The following is a 15,725-nucleotide window of genomic DNA, read 5'->3' as shown; positions in this document are numbered from 1 at the left end:
TTTCAAACTTATTCATTTATGTACCAGTAGGTAGAAGTAGAAAAGCTCCAACAGAAAAATCAATCCTCATCTAGAGCCACACCGCACTGGATATGCCCAATCTCATCTGATCTTGGAAGCTAAGGCCTGTTGGGCCTGGTTAGTACTTGGATGGGAGACCACCTGGGAATACAAGGTGTTGTAGGTATTTTTATACTGCCAACACCGTTCTATTGATGCATTCCATTTTCAAACTTATTCATTTATGTACCAGTAGTTATAAGTAGAAAAGCTCTTACAGAAACCACAAAGCTGATCTACAGCCACACCACACTGGTTGCTTACAAACTCATCTAATCTTGGAAACTAAGCAGTGTAGTCCTGGTTAGTACTTGGATTTGAAACCACCTTGGAATACAAGGTACTGTAGGTATTTTTATATTGCAACACCATTCTGTTGATGCATTCCATTTTCAAACTTATTCATTTATGTACCAGTAGTTAGAAGTAGATAAGCTCTAACAGAAACCACAAAGCTCATCTACAGCCACACCACACTGGATACGCCCAATCTCATCTGATATTGGAAACTAAACAGTGTTGGGCTTGGTTAGTATTTGGATGGGAGATCACCTGGGGAAACAAGGTGGTGTAGATATTTTCATACTGCCAACACCGTTCTGTTGATGCATTCCATTTTCAAACTTATTAATTTATGTACAAGTAGTTAGAAGTAGATAAGCTCTAACAGAAACCACAAAGCTCATCTACAGCCACACGACACTGGATATGCCCAATCTCATCTGATCTTGGAAGCTAAGCAGTGTTGGGTCTGGTTAGTACTTGGATAGGAGGCCACCTGAGAATACAAGGTGATTTTGGTATTTTAATACTGCCAACACCGTTCTGTTGATGCATTCCATTTTTAAACTTATTCATTTATATACCAGTAGTTTGAAGTAGAAAAGCTCTAACAGAAACCATAACCCTCATCTACAGCCACACCACACTAGATATGCCCATTCTCATCTGATCTTGGAAGCTAAGAAGTGTTGGTCATGGTTAGTATTTGGATGGGAGACCACCTGGCAATACAAGGTGCTGTGGGTATTTTTATACTGCCAACACCGTTCTGTTGATGCATTCCATTTTCAAACTTATACATTTATGTACCAGTAGTTAGAAGTAGAAAAGCTCTAGCATAAACCACAAAGCTCATCTACAGCAACACCACACTGGATACACCCAATCTCATCTGATCTTGGAAGCTAAGCAGTGTTTTGGCCTGGTTAGTACTTAGGTGGGAGACCACCTGGGTATACAAGGTGCTGTAGGTATTTTAATACTGCCAACACCGTTCTGTTGATGCATTACATTTTCAAACTTATTTATTTATGTACCAGTAGTTAGAAGTAGAAAAGCTCCAACAGAAAAAAACAAAGCTTATCTACAGCCACACCACACTGGATACGCCCAATCTCATCTGATATTGGAAGCTAAACAGTGTTGGGCTTGGTTAGTATTTGGATGGGGATCACCTGGGGAAACAAGGTGTTGTAGATATTTTCATACTGCCAACACCGTTCTGTTGATGCATTCCCTTTTCAAACTTATTAATTTATGTACAAGTAGTTAGAAGTAGATAAGCTCTAACAGAAACCACAAAGCTCATCTACAGCCACACCACACTGGATACGCCCAATCTCATCTGATCTTGGAAGCTAAACAGTGTTGGGCTTGGTTAGTATTTGGATGGGAGATCACCTGGGGAAACAAGGTGTTGTAGATATTTTCATACTGCCAACACCGTTCTGTTGATGCATTCCCTTTTCAAACTTATTCATTTATGTACAAGTAGTTAGAAGTAGATAAGCTCTAACAGAAACCACAAAGCTCATCTACAGCCACACCACACAGGATACGCCCAATCTCATCTGATCTTGGAAGCTAAGCAGTGTTGGGCATGGTAAGTACTTGGATAGAAGACCACCTGGGAATACAAAGTGCTTTAGGTATTTTTATACTGCCAACACCATTCTATTGATGCATTCCATTTTCAAACTTATTCATTTATGTACCAGTAGTTAGAAGCAGAAAAGCTCTTACAGAAACCACAAAGCTCATCTACAGCCACACCACACTGTATGCTCCCAATCTCATCTAATCTTGGAAGCTAAGCAGTGTTGGGCCTGGTTAGTGCTTGGATGGGAGACCACCTGGGGAAACAACGTGCTGTCGATATTTTCATACTACCAACACAATTCTTTTGATGCATTCCATTTTAAAACAAATTCATTTATGTACAAGTAGTTAGAAGTAGATAAGCTCTAACAGAAACCATAAAACTCATCTACAGCCACACCACACGGGATACGCCCAATCTCATCTCATCTTGGAAGCTAAGCAGTGTTGGGTCTGGTTAGTACTTGGATAGGAGGCCACCTGAGAATACAAGGTGCTTTTGGTATTTTAATACTGCCAACACCGTTCTGTTGATGCATTCCATTTTCAAATTTATTCATTTATGTACCAGTAGTTAGAAGTAGAAAAGCCCAACAGAAAAAAACAAAGCTCATCTATAGCCACACCACACTGGATACGCCCAATCTCATCTGCTCTTGGAAGCTAAGCAGTGTTGGGACTGATTAGTACTTGGATGGGAGACCACCTGGGAATACAAGGTGCTGTAGGTATTTTTATACTGCCAACACCGTTCTGTTGATGCATTCCATTTTCAAACTTATTCATTTATGTACCAGTAGTTAGAGGTAGAACAGATCCAACAGAAAAAACAAAGCTCATTTACAGCCACACCACACTGGATACGCCCAATCTCATCTGATCTTGGAAGCTAAGCAGTGTTGGGCCTGGTTAGTACTTGGATGGGAGACCACCTGGGAATACAAGGTGCTGTAGGCATTTTTATACTGCCAACACCGTTCTGTTGATGCATTCCATTTTCAAACTTATTCATTTATGTACCAGTAGTTAGAAGTAGAAAAGCCCAACAGAAAAAAACAAAGCTCATCTATAGCCACACCACACTGAATATGCCCAATCTCATCTGATTTTGGAAGCTAAGCAGTGTTGGTCCTGGTTAGTACTTGGATGGGAGACCACCTGGGAATACAAGGTACTGTAGATATTTTTATACTGCCAACACCGTTCAGTTGATGCATTCCATTTTCAAACTTATTCATTTATGTACCAGTAGAAGGAAGTAGAAAAGCTCTAACAGAAACCACAAAGATCATCTACAGCCACACCACACTGGATACGCCCAATCTCATCTGATCTTGGAAGCTAAGCAGTATTGGGCCTGGTTAGTCCTTGGATAGGAGGCCACCTGAGAATAAAAGGTGCTGTAGGTATTTTCATACTGCCAACACCGTTCTGTTGATGCATTCCATTGTAAATCTTTTTCAATTATGTACCAGTAGTGAGAAGTAGACAATCTCTAACAGAAACCACAAAGATCATGTACAGCCACACCACACTGGATATGCCCAATCTCGTCTAGTTTTGGAAGATAAGCAATGTTGGGCCTGGTTAGTACTTGGATAGGAGACCACCTGGGAATACAAGGTGCTGTATGTATTTTTATACTGCCAACACGGTTCTGTTGATGCATTCCATTTTCAAACTTATTCATTTATGTACCAGTAGGTAGAAGTAGAAAAGCTCCAACAGAAAAATCAATCCTCAACTACAGCCACAACGCACTGGATACACCCAATCTCATCTGATCTTGGAAGCTAAGGCCTGTTGGGCCTGGTTAGTACTTGGATGGGAAACCATCTGGGAATACAAGGTGTTGTTGGTATTTTTATACTGCCAACACCGTTCTATTGATGCATTCCATTTTCAAACTTATTCATTTATGTACCAGTAGTTATAAGTAGAAAAGCTCTTACAGAAACCACAAAGCTGATCTACAGCCACACCACACTGGTTGCTCACAAACTCATCTAATCTTGGAAACTAAGCAGTGTAGTCCTGGTTAGTACTTGGATGGGAGACCACCTTGGAATACAAGGTGCTGTAGGTATTTTTATATTGACAACACCATTCTGTTGATGCATTCCATTTTCAAACTTATTCATTTATGTACCAGTAGTTAGAAGTAGTTAAGCTCTAACAGAAAAAACAAAGCTCATCTACAGCCACACCACACTGGATACGCCCAATCTCATCTGATATTGGAAGCTAAACAGTGTTGGGCTTGGTTAGTATTTGGATGGGAGATCACCTGGGGAAACAAGGTGTTGTAGATATTTTCATACTGCCAATACCGTTCTGTTGATGCATTCCCTTTTCAAACTTATTCATTTATGTACAAGTAGTTAGAAGTAGATAAGCTCTAACAGAAACCACAAAGCTCATCTACAGCCACACCACACTGGATACGCCCAATCTCATCTGATCTTGGAAGCTAAACAGTGTTGGGCTTGGTTAGTATTTGGATGGGAGATCACCTGGGGAAACAAGGTGTTGTAGATATTTTCATACTACCAACACAATTCTTTTGATGCATTCCATTTTCAACCAAATTCATTTATGTACCAGTAGTTAGAAGTAGAAAAGCTCCAACAGAAAAACCAAAGCTCATCTACAGCCACACCACACTGGATACGCCCAATCTCATCTGATCCTGGACGCTAAGCAGTGTTGGACCTGGTTCGTACTTGGATGGGAGACCACCTGGGAATACAAGGTGCTGTAGGTATTTTTATACTGCGAACACCAGTCTGTTGATGCATTACATTTTCAAATTTATTCATTTATGTACCAGTAGTTAGAAGTAGAAAAGCTCCAACAGAAAACACAAAGATCATCTACAGCCACACCACACTGGATACGCCCAATCTCATCTGATCTTGGAAGCTAAGCAGTGTTGGGTCTGGTTAGTACTTGGATGGGAAACCACCTGGGAATACAAGCTGCTGTAGGTATTTTTATACTACCAATATCGTTCTAATGATGCATTCCATTTTCAAACGTATTCATTTATGTACCAGTATTTAGAAGTAAAAAAAGCTCCAACAGAAAAAACAAAGCTCATCTACAGCCACACCACACTGGATACGCCCAATCTCATCTGATCTTAGAAGCTAAGCAGTGTTGGTCCTGGTTAGTACTTGGATGGGAGACCACCTGGGAATACAAGGTGCTGTAGGTATTTTTATACTGCCAACACCGTTCTGTTGATGCATTCCATTTTCAAACTTATTCATTTATGTACCAGTAGTTAGAAGTAGAAAAGCTCCAACAGAAACCACGAAGCTCATCTACAGCCACACCAAACTGGATATGCCGAATCTCATCTGATCTTGGAAGCTAGGCAGTGTTGGGCCTGGTTAGTACTTGGATAAGAGACCACCTGGGAATACAAGGTGCTGTAGGTACTTTTATACAGCCAACACCGTTCTGTTGATGTATTCCATTTTCAAACGTATTCATTTATGTACCAGTAGTAAGAAGTAGAAAGCTCCAACAGAAAAAACAAAGCTCATTAACAGCCACAATACACTGTATACGCCCAATCTCATCTGATCTAGGAAAATAAGTAGTGTTGGGCCTGGTTAGTACTTGGATGGGAGACCACCTGGGAATACAAGGTGCTGTAGGTATTTTAATAATGCCAACACCGTTCTGTTGATGCATTACATTTTCAAACTTATTTATTTATGTACCAGTAGTTAGAAGTAGAAATGCTCCAACAGAAAAAACAAAGCTTATCTACAGCCACACCACACTGGATACGCCCAATCTCATCTGATCTTGGAAACTAAGCAGTGTTGGGCCTGGTTAGTACTTGGATGGGAGACCACCTGGGAATACAAGGTGCTGTAGGTATTTTTATACTGCCAACACCGTTCTGTTGATGCATTTCATTTTCAAACGTATTCATTTATGTACCAGTATTTAGAAGTAGAAAAGCTCTAGCATAAACCACAAAGCTCATCTACAGCGACACCACACTGGATACACCCAATCTCATCTGATCTTGGAAGCTAAGCGGTGTTGGGCCTGGTTAGTACTTAGGTGGGAGACCACCTGGGTATACAAGGTGCTGTAGGTATATTTATACTGCCAACACCGCTCTGTTGATGCATTCCATTTTCAAACTTATTCATTTATGTACCAGTAGTTAGACGTAGAAAAGCTCTAACAGAAACTGTAATGCTCATCTACAGTCACACCACATTAGATATGCCCAATCTCATCTGATCTTGGAAGCTAAGCAGTGTTGGGCCTGGTTAGTACTTGGATGGGAGACCACCTGGCATTACAAGGTGCTGTAGAAATTTTTAAACTGCCAACATCGTTCTGTTGATGCATTCCATTGTAAATCTTTTTCAATTATGTACCAGTAGTTAGAAGTAGACAATCTCTAACAGAAACCACAAAGATCATCTACAGCCACACCACAGTGGATATGCCCAATCTCGTCTAGTTTTGGAAGATAAGCAATGTTGGGCCTGGTTAGTACTTGGATGGTAGACCACCTGGGAATACAAGGTGCTGTAGGTATTTTTATACTGCCAACACCATTCTGTTGATGCATTCCATTTTCAACCTTATTCATTTATGTACCAGTAGTTAGAAGTAGAAAAGCTCCAACAGAAAAATCAATCCTCATCTACAGCCACACCGCACTGGATACGCCCAATCTCATCTGATCTTGAAAGCTAAGGCCTGTTGGGCCTGGTTAGTACTTGGATGGGAGACAGCCTGGGAATACAAGGTGCTGTAGGTATTTTTATACTGCCAACACCGTTCTATTGATGCATTCCATTTTCAAACTTATTTATTTATGTACCAGTAGTTAGAAGTAGAAAAGCTCTTACAGAAACCACAAAGCTGATCTACAGCCACACCACACTGGTTGCTCACAAACTCATCTAATCTTGGAAACTAAGCAGTGTAGTCCTGGTTAGTACTTGGATGGGAGACCACCTTGGAATACAAGGTGCTGTAGGTATTTTTATATTGCCAACACCGTTCTGTTGATGCATTCCATTTTCAAACTTATTCATTTATGTACCAGTAGTTAGAAGTAGAAAAGCTTCAACAGAAAAATCAAAGCTCATCTACAGCCACACCACACTGGATACGCCCAATCTCATCTGATCCTGGACGCTAAGCAGTGTTGGACCTGGTTCGTACTTGGATGGGAGACCACCTGGGAATACAAGGTGCTGTAGGTATTTTTATACTGCGAACACCATTCTGTTGATGCATTCCATTTTCAAACTTATTCATTTATGTACCAGTATTTAGAAGTAAAAAAAGCTCCAACAGAAAAAACAAAGCTCATCTACAGCCACACCACACTGGATACGCCCAATCTCATCTGATCTTAGAAGCTAAGCAGTGTTGGTCCTGGTTAGTACTTGGATGGGAGACCACCTGGGAATACAAGGTGCTGTAGGTATTTTTATACAGCCAACACCGTTCTGTTGATGCATTCCATTTTCAAACTTATTCATTTATGTACCAGTAGTTAGAAGTAGAAAAGCTCCAACAGAAACCACAAAGCTCATCTACAGCCACACCAAACTGGATATGCCCAATCTCATCTGATCTTGGAAGCTAGGCAGTGTAGTCCTGGTTAGTACTTGGATGGGAGACCACCTGGGAATACAAGGTGCTGTAGGTATTTTTATACTGCCAACACCGTTCTGTTGATGCATTCCATTTTCAAACTTATTCATTTATGTACCAGTAGTTAGAAGTAGAAAAGCTCCAACAGAAACCACGAAGCTCATCTACAGCCACACCAAACTGGATATGCCCAATCTCATCTGATCTTGGAAGCTAGGCAGTGTAGTCCTGGTTAGTACTTGGATGGGAGACCACCTGGGAATACAAGGTGCTGTAGGTATTTTTATACTGCCAACACCGTTCTGTTGATGCATTCCATTTTCAAACTTATTCATTAATGTACCAGTAGTTAGAAGTAGAAAAGCTCCAACAGAAAAATCAAAGCTCATCTACAGCCACACCACACTGGATACGCCCAATCTCATCTGATCCTGGACGCTAAGCAGTGTTGGACCTGGTTCGTACTTGGATGGGAGACCACCTGGGAATACAAGGTGCTGTAGGTATTTTTATACTGCGAACACCAGTCTGTTGATGCATTACATTTTCAAATTTATTCATTTATGTACCAGTAGTTAGAAGTAGAAAAGCTCCAACAGAAAACACAAAGATCATCTACAGCCACACCACACTGGATACGCCCAATCTCATCTGATCTTGGAAGCTAAGCAGTGTTGGGTCTGGTTAGTACTTGGATGGGAAACCACCTGGGAATACAAGCTGCTTGTCAGGAATCGACTTACCGCTGTTATGTCTGTCCGCCGGAGCGGACTCCGTCCGGGGTCACTGCATGTTGCTGTCACCTGTCGCCCTGCTCGTGGATACCATCTCAGGCCTGGGAGCGCCCCTGGAGTCAACGGGCGTGTGGGCGCGCCGCGTCCCAGCCGGGCCGCGTCATGGGCGCCGCCATGACAGTTTTCCCCAGTGTAACTGCGGCAGCCAATCCGGAGCTTGGCCGCACCTCCTCGTCTCACTCCAGCCAATACCTGCCGGTCAGGGGGTATATCAGGAGCTGCAGGGTGAGTCAGAGGTTGTCCTGAACTTTGTGTCACTCCTGCGACCCGTGTGTCTGGACCTGTACTCCTGTTCCTCCGTGTTCCTGGATATTCTCCTGATCCTCCGTGTTCCTGGATAATCTTCTGTACCTGTTACTTCCGTGGAACTACAAGTACCAGCACCAGCAATACCTTTCTGGCTTCACACCTTCTACACCTGCAGTGTGCTCCAGCCTACAGCAGTAGAGACTCCCTCTCCAGGTGCATTCCGTCATCTCACCTGTGATTCAGCCTGCATGCTGATTGTGCACTTCCAACAGCACAGTGAACATTACCATCTAGTCTCCTGCATTTCTACCAGGTTTGCTACCATTATTCCACCTCTGCTGGCTCCACGTTTTAATTACTCTGGTTCCATTTCTGCATTACAAACTCTGCCATAGACTTTCAGTTTCAAACCACATTATATCATTGCCATTACCATTGCCGTTACCATTGTCATTTCCATTGCATTCGTTTGTTTTACTTTCTGCTGCATTATTATCTGGACTTTCTGTTATTAATAAATCTACATTGTGCACATGCGCAGAAACCCAATACTGCCTCCTCACTTCATTCCACCTACCTCCACTGACCCACTAGCGCCCCCTCCGGGGACACAAACTAAACCGACTCTGACAGTAAGTTCAGGACCGATGGACTCGGACGGTGGTCAGAGTGTGGGGTCAGGGGCCTTACAAAACCTGGTCTCCCGTTTGGATGGACAAGAGGCTGTGCAGCAGCAGATATTCCAGTTTCTGCAAGGGATGTCCTCCCGGATTGATACGTTACAACAATCTCTGCTAAGTGCGCCTGCACCTCCAGTTCCTGTTACCTCTGCACATGCAAGTGTAGGGGGTTCTTCTTCTCTGGCTACATCTGCTCCTGTATCTCGTTTGCACCTGCCTGTGCCTAGCAGGTATGATGGCAGTCCGAAGTTATGCCGTGGGTTCCTCAACCAGTGTGAAGTCCAGTTTGAACTTTTACCTCATAATTTTCCCACGCCAAGATCCAAGGTTGCTTATATCATTTCACTGCTCTCTGGATCAGCCCTGAGCTGGGTGTCTCCTCTATGGGAACGTGCCGACCCGTTGATGAACAACTATGCTGAGTTTGTTTCCATCTTCAGACGCATCTTCGATGAACCGGGTCGTGCAACATCAGCCTCCGCAGATCTTCTCCAGCTCCGTCAAGGGACTCGCAGTATGGGCCAATACGTCATCCAGTTCCAGACGCTAGCCGCAGAGATCCAGTGGAATAACCAAGCCTTGGTAGCAGCCTTCTGGCATGGACTCTCGGAGAGGATAAAAGATGAACTGGCAACCCGTGATATCCCTGTGCAATTACCAGAATTAATCTCCCTATGTATCAAGTTGGACTCTCGCATCCGCGAACGCAATAGTGAGCGTGCTCGTGCTGAGTGTCGCAAACCAAGAATGGTTTCTCCTGTACAGTTTCAGCCTCCACCTTCTGACGAGCCTATGCAAATTAATAGGTCCCGCTTAACCTCTGAGGAGCGGTCAAGGAGACTTCGTGAGAGACTGTGTCTGTATTGTGCTGCAGTAGGTCACCAAATAAATTCTTGTCCAGTGCGTTCGGGAAACGCCAGATCCTGACTTGTAGGGGAGGAGTCAAGTTGGGATCTTTCAAGCAAGCTCCTTCAACCCAAGATTTCATTCTCCCTGTGACCTTAGAGACGGCGGCTGGACTCCAATCTGCAACTGCGTTGGTAGACTGTGGTGCAGCGGGGAATTTCATCACTCAAGCTGCGGTAGACAAGTTTCATCTGCCGGTCTATGAACTTCCATATCCAGTCTACATCACGGCAGTTGATGGTAGTCGTATTTCTAAGGGGTATATCACTCAACAAACCCGGCCAGTGATACTGGGGGTTGGGTTCCTGCATTCTGAGTTAATAAAATTTCTAGTTATTCCTCAGGCAACTCAGGAGATTGTGTTAGGTATGCCCTGGCTCCAGCTACATAACCCACAGATTGATTGGGCTACCTTACAACTAACTGCTTGGGGTTCACATTGCCGTCAGTCCTGTTTAGCCCAAGTTGTTCCTGTCAAGACTTCTGAAATCAAGACCCAGTCTACTCTTCCTATGGCCTATCAAGATTTCGCTGACGTCTTCAGCGAGAAGGCCGCTGATGTCCTGCCGCCCCATAGAGAGTGGGATTGCCCCATCGATCTCATTCCTGGCAAAAAACCACCTAGGGGGCGCACCTACCCGTTATCTGTTCCTGAAACCGAAGCGATGAGCGAATACATCAAAGAAAACCTACAGAAAGGATTCATCCGTCCCTCATCATCACCTGCTGGGGCAGGTTTCTTTTTTGTTAAAAAGAAAGATGGAGGACTACGTCCATGTATTGACTACCGGGGACTTAATGATATTACCGTTAAGAACAGCTACCCGTTACCTCTTATTACCGAGTTATTTGATAGAGTCAAAGGAGCCCGCATCTTCACCAAGTTAGATCTCCGCGGTGCCTATAATCTCATCAGAATCCGCAGCGGTGACGAATGGAAGACAGCTTTCAATACTCGGGATGGCCATTACGAGTACCTGGTAATGCCATTCGGGTTGAGCAATGCTCCAGCAGTGTTTCAACACTTTGTTAATGAAATTTTCCGTGACGTTCTATACAAGTATCTCGTTGTTTACCTGGACGATATCCTCATCTTCTCTCAAGACCTCCCTTCTCATCGTCTCCAAGTCCGTGAAGTCCTCCGACGTCTTCGTGAGAATTGTCTTTACGGCAAATTATCTAAGTGTACCTTTGAGGTTACCTCCATACCCTTCCTGGGGTATATAATCTCTGGATCGGATCTCCAGATGGACCCAGCAAAATTGGAAGCTATTGCCAATTGGTCCATTCCGAACACTCTCAAGTCCATTCAACGATTCCTGGGCTTTGCCAATTATTATAGGAAATTCATCCGAGGCTTTTCAACTCTCATTGCTCCTATTACTAGCTTAACTCGGAAAGGGGCAGATCATTCCAACTGGTCAGAAGATGCCCTGGCTGCGTTTCAAAAAATCAAGATGGCTTTTGTTACCGCTCCAGTTTTGTTACAGCCCGATATTAATAAGCCATTCGAGTTGGAGGTGGATGCTTCCACAGTAGGAGTGGGAGCTGTTCTCTCTCAGATGGGAGCTGACGGGAAGATTCATCCCTGTGGATTCTTTTCCCATAAGTTTCTTCCTGCAGAAGTTAATTATTCCATCGGAGATCAAGAGCTTCTGGCGATTAAACTGGCCCTTGAGGAATGGAGGTATCTCCTGGAAGGGGCGAAGTTTCCATTTAATATCTATACGGATCATAAAAACCTGCTCTACTTGAAGGCAGCTCAGTGCCTTAATCCTCGCCAGTCCCGATGGGCTATGTTCTTCTCCCGTTTTAAATTCAAGCTCCATTTCCGCCCAGGTTCTCAGAATACCAAAGCAGATGCCTTGTCTCGATCCATGGAATCTGAGGACGAGATATCCGATCCAGTACCACGCTCCATCCTGGATCCTGTTGCTTTTGCCTCTTCACAAGTTTCTCCAGCCCCGCCTCCTGGTAAGACTTTTGTTGCTCCTGAACTCCGTCCTAAGTTGTTGTCTTGGGCTCATCAGTCTAAATTTACTGGGCATCCTGGTGTCCTAAAGACTTTTAAATTTCTCTCTGAAACATACTGGTGGCCGAAGATGAAAGTCGACATCAAAGACTTTGTGGCGTCTTGCCCTAAATGTGTGCAGCACAAAACTCCTCGTCAGTCTCCAGCAGGTCAGTTACAGCCGTTATCCATTCCCAGCCGTCCTTGGTCACATCTGTCTATGGATTTCATCTCTGACCTTCCCTCCTCCCAAGGATTCAATACCATCTGGGTAGTGGTCGACAGATTTACCAAAATGGCTCATTTTGTTCCACTCCAAGGACTTCCTTCCGCTCCAAAACTGGCTCAAATCTTCCTACGGGAGATTTTCCGTTTACATGGACTACCCACTGAAATAATATCTGACCGTGGAGTTCAGTTTGTGGCAAGGTTTTGGAGAGCTCTCTGTTCTGCCATGCAGGTCCATCTCAAGTTCTCGTCAGCGTATCATCCTCAGACGAATGGGCAGACAGAGAGGGTAAACCAGGAGTTGGAAACTTTCCTGAGACTGTACATATCATCTTCCCAAGATGACTGGGTAGATTTGCTCCCGTGTGCTGAATTCGCTCACAATTTCCGCTACCACACAGCTACTGAAACTACTCCGTTCTTCGCTGTTTATGGGCAGCATCCACGAGTTCCTGATTTTCAAGACCTTCCTAGCATCGATGTTCCTGCTGCCTCTACTGTCCTCAGTCAGTTCTCAACAATCTGGAGGAAGATTCATACTTCACTCAAAAAGGCTTCTGCCCGGTACAAATTCTTTGCCGACCGCAAGAGACGTGCAGTTCCCAGCTTGAAACCTGGGGATAAAGTCTGGCTGTCAACCCGGAATCTTCGTCTTAAAGTGCCTTCGATGAAGTTTGCACCACGCTTCATTGGTCCTTTCTCCATTGAAAGAGTTCTAAATCCTGTGGCTTACAAGCTCAAGTTACCCTCTTCATTGCGTATTCCTAATGCTTTCCATGTCTCTCTCCTCAGACCATTAGTCCTAAATCGCTTCCAAAGCGCTCTTCCAGCTGGCCCCAGCATTCCAACTCAGCGGGGCATAGAGTTCGAGATAGAGAAGATCCTGGACTCCCGTCACCGGTATGGTCGTCTGCAATATCTCATCGACTGGTCCGGCTATGGTCCTGAGGAGAGGAGTTGGGTGAACTCTGCTGATGTCCACGCTCCCAGGTTGGTCCGTGTTTTCCACAGGTCTCATCCTTCCAAGCCACGTGGGTGTTCGGTGCCCACCCATAAGGGAGGGGGTACTGTCAGGAATCGACTTACCGCTGTTATGTCTGTCCGCCGGAGCGGACTCCGTCCGGGGTCACTGCATGTTGCTGTCACCTGTCGCCCTGCTCGTGGATACCATCTCAGGCCTGGAAGCGCCCCTGGAGTCAACGGGCGTGTGGGCGCGCCGCGTCCCAGCCGTGCCGCGTCATGGGCGCCGCCATGACAGTTTTCCCCAGTGTAACTGCGGCAGCCAATACGGAGCTTGGCCGCACCTCCTCGTCTCACTCCAGCCAATACCTGCCGGTCAGGGGGTATATCAGGAGCTGCAGGGTGAGTCAGAGGTTGTCCTGAACTTTGTGTCACTCCTGCAACCCGTGTGTCTGGACCTGTACTCCTGTTCCTCCGTGTTCCTGGATATTCTCCTGATCCTCCGTGTTCCTGGATAATCTTCTGTACCTGTTACTTCCGTGGAACTACAAGTACCAGCACCAGCAATACCTTTCTGGCTTCACACCTTCTACACCTGCAGTGTGCTCCAGCCTACAGCAGTAGAGACTCCCTCTCCAGGTGCATTCCGTCATCTCACCTGTGATTCAGCCTGCATGCTGATTGTGCACTTCCAACAGCACAGTGAACATTACCATCTAGTCTCCTGCATTTCTACCAGGTTTGCTACCATTATTCCACCTCTGCTGGCTCCACGTTTTAATTACTCTGGTTCCATTTCTGCATTACAAACTCTGCCATAGACTTTCAGTTTCAAACCACATTATATCATTGCCATTACCATTGCCGTTACCATTGTAATTTCCATTGCATTCGTTTGTTTTACTTTCTGCTGCATTATTATCTGGACTTTCTGTTATTAATAAATCTACATTGTGCACATGCGCAGAAACCCAATACTGCCTCCTCACTTCATTCCACCTACCTCCACTGACCCACTAGCGCCCCCTCCGGGGACACAAACTAAACCGACTCTGACACTGCTGTAGGTATTTTTATACTACCAATATCGTTCTAATGATGCATTCCATTTTCAAACGTATTTATTTATGTACCAGTATTTAGAAGTAAAATAAGATCCAACAGAAAAAACAAAGCTCATCTACAGCCACACCACACTGGATACGCCCAATCTCATCTGATCTTAGAAGCTAAGCAGTGTTGGTCCTGGTTAGTACTTGGATGGGAGACCACCTGGGAATACAAGGTGCTGTAGGTATTTTTATACTGCCAACACCGTTCTGTTGATGCATTCCATTTTCAAACTTATTCATTTATGTACCAGTAGTTAGAAGTAGAAAAGCTCCAACAGAAACCACAAAGCTCATCTACAGCCACACCAAACTGGATATGCCCAATCTCATCTGATCTTGGAAGCTAGGCAGTGTAGTCCTGGTTAGTACTTGGATGGGAGACCACCTGGGATTTTTATACTGGTTAGTACTTGGATAGGAGACAACCTGGGAAAACTAGGTGCTGTAGGTATTTTTATACAGCCAACACCGTTCTGTTGATGTATTCCATTTTCAAACGTATTCATTTATGTACGAGTAGTAAGAAGTAGAAAAGCTCCAACAGAAAAAACAAAGCTCATCTACAGCCACATTACACTGTATTCGCCCAATCTCATCTGATCTTGGAAAATAAGCAGAGTTAGGGCTGGTTAGTACTTGGATGGGAGACCACCTGGGAATACAAGGTGCTGTAGGTATTTTAATAATGCCAACACCGTTCTGTTGATGCATTACATTTTCAAACTTATTTATTTATGTACCAATAGTTAGAAGAAGAAAAGCTCCAACAGAAAAAACAAAGCTTATCTACAGCCACACCACACTGGATACGCCCAATCTCATCTGCTCTTGGAAGCTAAGCAGTGTTGGGCCTGGTTAGTACTTGGATGGGAGACCACCTGGGAATACAAGGTGCTGTAGGTATTTTTATACTGCCAACACCGTTCTGTTGATGCATTCCATTTTTAAACTTATTCATTTATGTACCAGTAGTTAGAGGTAGAACAGATCCAACAGAAAAAACAAAGCTCATTTACAGCCACACCACACTGGATACGCCCAATCTCATCTGATCTTGGAAGCTAAGCAGTGTTGGGCCTGGTTAGTACTTGGATGGGAGACCAACCGGGGAATACAAGGTGCTGTAGGTATTTTTATACTGCCAACACCATTCTGTTGATGCATTCCATTTTCAAACTTATTCATTTATGTACCAGTA

The 15,725-nt window shown here is 44.3% G+C and overlaps 4 non-coding genes and 35 pseudogenes across 4 annotated transcripts; all 39 read left to right on the top strand.

Moving 5' to 3' along the window:
- Positions 1-68: 68 nt before the first annotated feature.
- LOC134939323 (5S ribosomal RNA) lies at positions 69-187 on the top strand (annotated as a pseudogene).
- Positions 188-518: 331 nt separating this feature from the next.
- Positions 519-637, top strand: LOC134948482 (5S ribosomal RNA; annotated as a pseudogene).
- A 107-nt stretch (positions 638-744) lies between these two features.
- On the top strand, positions 745-863 carry LOC134952637 (5S ribosomal RNA; annotated as a pseudogene).
- Positions 864-970: 107 nt separating this feature from the next.
- On the top strand, positions 971-1,089 carry LOC134947677 (5S ribosomal RNA; annotated as a pseudogene).
- Positions 1,090-1,196: 107 nt separating this feature from the next.
- LOC134934121 (5S ribosomal RNA) lies at positions 1,197-1,316 on the top strand (annotated as a pseudogene).
- A 108-nt stretch (positions 1,317-1,424) lies between these two features.
- Positions 1,425-1,542, top strand: LOC134947457 (5S ribosomal RNA; annotated as a pseudogene).
- A 107-nt stretch (positions 1,543-1,649) lies between these two features.
- LOC134933372 (5S ribosomal RNA) lies at positions 1,650-1,768 on the top strand (annotated as a pseudogene).
- Positions 1,769-1,875: 107 nt separating this feature from the next.
- LOC134941869 (5S ribosomal RNA) lies at positions 1,876-1,994 on the top strand (annotated as a pseudogene).
- A 107-nt stretch (positions 1,995-2,101) lies between these two features.
- Positions 2,102-2,220, top strand: LOC134943233 (5S ribosomal RNA; annotated as a pseudogene).
- Positions 2,221-2,553: 333 nt separating this feature from the next.
- Positions 2,554-2,672, top strand: LOC134954032 (5S ribosomal RNA; annotated as a pseudogene).
- A 107-nt stretch (positions 2,673-2,779) lies between these two features.
- LOC134933091 (5S ribosomal RNA) lies at positions 2,780-2,898 on the top strand. The gene has a single exon (XR_010179602.1). It is a non-coding gene; the product is annotated as a 5S ribosomal RNA (ribosomal RNA).
- Positions 2,899-3,005: 107 nt separating this feature from the next.
- Positions 3,006-3,124, top strand: LOC134954320 (5S ribosomal RNA; annotated as a pseudogene).
- A 107-nt stretch (positions 3,125-3,231) lies between these two features.
- Positions 3,232-3,350, top strand: LOC134936386 (5S ribosomal RNA; annotated as a pseudogene).
- Positions 3,351-3,457: 107 nt separating this feature from the next.
- Positions 3,458-3,576, top strand: LOC134946388 (5S ribosomal RNA; annotated as a pseudogene).
- A 107-nt stretch (positions 3,577-3,683) lies between these two features.
- On the top strand, positions 3,684-3,802 carry LOC134948280 (5S ribosomal RNA; annotated as a pseudogene).
- A 107-nt stretch (positions 3,803-3,909) lies between these two features.
- Positions 3,910-4,027, top strand: LOC134951884 (5S ribosomal RNA; annotated as a pseudogene).
- Positions 4,028-4,134: 107 nt separating this feature from the next.
- On the top strand, positions 4,135-4,253 carry LOC134936976 (5S ribosomal RNA; annotated as a pseudogene).
- A 107-nt stretch (positions 4,254-4,360) lies between these two features.
- LOC134933369 (5S ribosomal RNA) lies at positions 4,361-4,479 on the top strand (annotated as a pseudogene).
- A 107-nt stretch (positions 4,480-4,586) lies between these two features.
- On the top strand, positions 4,587-4,705 carry LOC134957941 (5S ribosomal RNA; annotated as a pseudogene).
- Positions 4,706-4,812: 107 nt separating this feature from the next.
- LOC134941548 (5S ribosomal RNA) lies at positions 4,813-4,931 on the top strand (annotated as a pseudogene).
- A 108-nt stretch (positions 4,932-5,039) lies between these two features.
- On the top strand, positions 5,040-5,158 carry LOC134942420 (5S ribosomal RNA; annotated as a pseudogene).
- Positions 5,159-5,265: 107 nt separating this feature from the next.
- On the top strand, positions 5,266-5,384 carry LOC134946798 (5S ribosomal RNA; annotated as a pseudogene).
- Positions 5,385-5,490: 106 nt separating this feature from the next.
- On the top strand, positions 5,491-5,609 carry LOC134947832 (5S ribosomal RNA; annotated as a pseudogene).
- Positions 5,610-5,716: 107 nt separating this feature from the next.
- LOC134933580 (5S ribosomal RNA) lies at positions 5,717-5,835 on the top strand. Its single transcript, XR_010179734.1, has one exon. It is a non-coding gene; the product is annotated as a 5S ribosomal RNA (ribosomal RNA).
- Positions 5,836-5,942: 107 nt separating this feature from the next.
- On the top strand, positions 5,943-6,061 carry LOC134940930 (5S ribosomal RNA). Its single transcript, XR_010181412.1, has one exon. It is a non-coding gene; the product is annotated as a 5S ribosomal RNA (ribosomal RNA).
- A 107-nt stretch (positions 6,062-6,168) lies between these two features.
- LOC134941504 (5S ribosomal RNA) lies at positions 6,169-6,287 on the top strand (annotated as a pseudogene).
- Positions 6,288-6,394: 107 nt separating this feature from the next.
- LOC134942134 (5S ribosomal RNA) lies at positions 6,395-6,513 on the top strand (annotated as a pseudogene).
- Positions 6,514-6,620: 107 nt separating this feature from the next.
- On the top strand, positions 6,621-6,739 carry LOC134943790 (5S ribosomal RNA; annotated as a pseudogene).
- A 107-nt stretch (positions 6,740-6,846) lies between these two features.
- On the top strand, positions 6,847-6,964 carry LOC134951873 (5S ribosomal RNA; annotated as a pseudogene).
- A 107-nt stretch (positions 6,965-7,071) lies between these two features.
- Positions 7,072-7,190, top strand: LOC134957888 (5S ribosomal RNA; annotated as a pseudogene).
- A 108-nt stretch (positions 7,191-7,298) lies between these two features.
- On the top strand, positions 7,299-7,417 carry LOC134942299 (5S ribosomal RNA; annotated as a pseudogene).
- Positions 7,418-7,524: 107 nt separating this feature from the next.
- Positions 7,525-7,642, top strand: LOC134939735 (5S ribosomal RNA; annotated as a pseudogene).
- Positions 7,643-7,749: 107 nt separating this feature from the next.
- On the top strand, positions 7,750-7,867 carry LOC134939723 (5S ribosomal RNA; annotated as a pseudogene).
- Positions 7,868-7,974: 107 nt separating this feature from the next.
- LOC134957833 (5S ribosomal RNA) lies at positions 7,975-8,093 on the top strand (annotated as a pseudogene).
- Positions 8,094-8,200: 107 nt separating this feature from the next.
- LOC134944630 (5S ribosomal RNA) lies at positions 8,201-8,316 on the top strand (annotated as a pseudogene).
- A 6,277-nt stretch (positions 8,317-14,593) lies between these two features.
- Positions 14,594-14,712, top strand: LOC134942167 (5S ribosomal RNA; annotated as a pseudogene).
- A 373-nt stretch (positions 14,713-15,085) lies between these two features.
- On the top strand, positions 15,086-15,204 carry LOC134935969 (5S ribosomal RNA; annotated as a pseudogene).
- Positions 15,205-15,311: 107 nt separating this feature from the next.
- On the top strand, positions 15,312-15,430 carry LOC134953811 (5S ribosomal RNA). Its single transcript, XR_010185797.1, has one exon. It is a non-coding gene; the product is annotated as a 5S ribosomal RNA (ribosomal RNA).
- Positions 15,431-15,537: 107 nt separating this feature from the next.
- Positions 15,538-15,657, top strand: LOC134948991 (5S ribosomal RNA; annotated as a pseudogene).
- The last annotated feature ends 68 nt before the right edge of the window (positions 15,658-15,725 follow it).

Source organism: Pseudophryne corroboree, chromosome 1 (assembly GCF_028390025.1).
Source record: "Pseudophryne corroboree isolate aPseCor3 chromosome 1, aPseCor3.hap2, whole genome shotgun sequence".
Taxonomy (NCBI): Eukaryota; Metazoa; Chordata; class Amphibia; order Anura; family Myobatrachidae; genus Pseudophryne; species Pseudophryne corroboree.
The sequence above is the reverse complement of the archived record's forward strand: the minus strand, read 5'-3'. Positions and strand labels throughout refer to the sequence as shown.